Consider the following 1,222-nt stretch of genomic DNA (forward strand, 5'->3'; position numbering starts at 1 on the left):
GAAGCTGAAGTTGAATGGTTCTATGAAGACCTACAAGACCTTTTAGAACTAATACCCAAAAAAGATGTTTATTATTAGAGAAATACAAATCAAAACTACAATGAGATATTACCTAACACCAGTCAGAATGGCTATCATCAAAAATATATATCCAAATAATAAATTTTGGAGAGGATATGGAGAAAAGGGAACCCTCTTGTAGTGCTGGTGGGAATGTAAATTGATATAACCACTTTGAAAATCAGTGTGGAGCTTCCTTAAGAAGCTAGAAATAAACTACCACATAATCCAGCAATCCCATTCCTGGGAATATACACTGAGAAACAATAATTTTAAAAGACACCTGTACCCTAATTTTCATTGAAGCATCATTTACAATAGCCAGGGTGTGAAAGCAACCCAGAAGTCCATTGATAGATGAATGGTAAAGTAGTGGTACATATATACAGTGGAATATTACTCAGCCATAAAAAGGGGTGAAATTGGATCATTTGTAGTGATATGGGTGAACCTAGAGCCTGTTGGAATAGAGACACAGACATAGAAAATGGACTTGTGGACACAATAGGGAAAGGAGAGGGTGAGGTGAATTGAGAGGGTACCATTTACACATATATATATACTCAGATCAGTCGTTCAGTCGTGTCCGACTCTTTGCGACCCCATGAATTGCAGCACGCCAGGCCTCCGTGTCCATCACAAACTCCAGGAGTTCACACAAACTCACGTCCATCGAGTCAGTGATGCCATCCAGCCATCTCATCCTCTGTCGGCCCCTTATCCTCCTGCCCCCAATCCGTCCCAGCATCAGAGTCTTTTCCAATGAGTCAACTCTTCACATGAGGTGGCCAAAGTACTGGAGTTTCAGCTTTAGCATCATTCCTTCCAACGAACACTCAGGACTGATGATAGAAGCAAGGTCTGATCCTGTAAAGAGCAATATTGCATAGGAACATGGAATGTTAGGTCCATGAATCAAGGCAAATTGGAAGTGGTCAAACAGGAGATGGTGAGAGTGAACGTCGACATTCTAGGAATCAGTGAACTCAAATGGACTGGAATGGGTGAATTTAACTCAGATGACCATTATATCTACTACTGCGGGTAGGAATCCCTTAGAAGAAATGGAGTAGCCATCATGGTCAAAAAAACAGTCTGAAATGCAGTACTTGGATGCAATCTCAAAAAACGACAGAATGATCTCTGTTCATTTCCAAGGCAA

The sequence above is a fragment of the Bison bison genome, unplaced genomic scaffold (assembly GCF_000754665.1).
Source record: "Bison bison bison isolate TAMUID 2011002044 unplaced genomic scaffold, Bison_UMD1.0 scf7180017864383, whole genome shotgun sequence".
NCBI classification, from domain to species: Eukaryota; Metazoa; Chordata; class Mammalia; order Artiodactyla; family Bovidae; genus Bison; species Bison bison.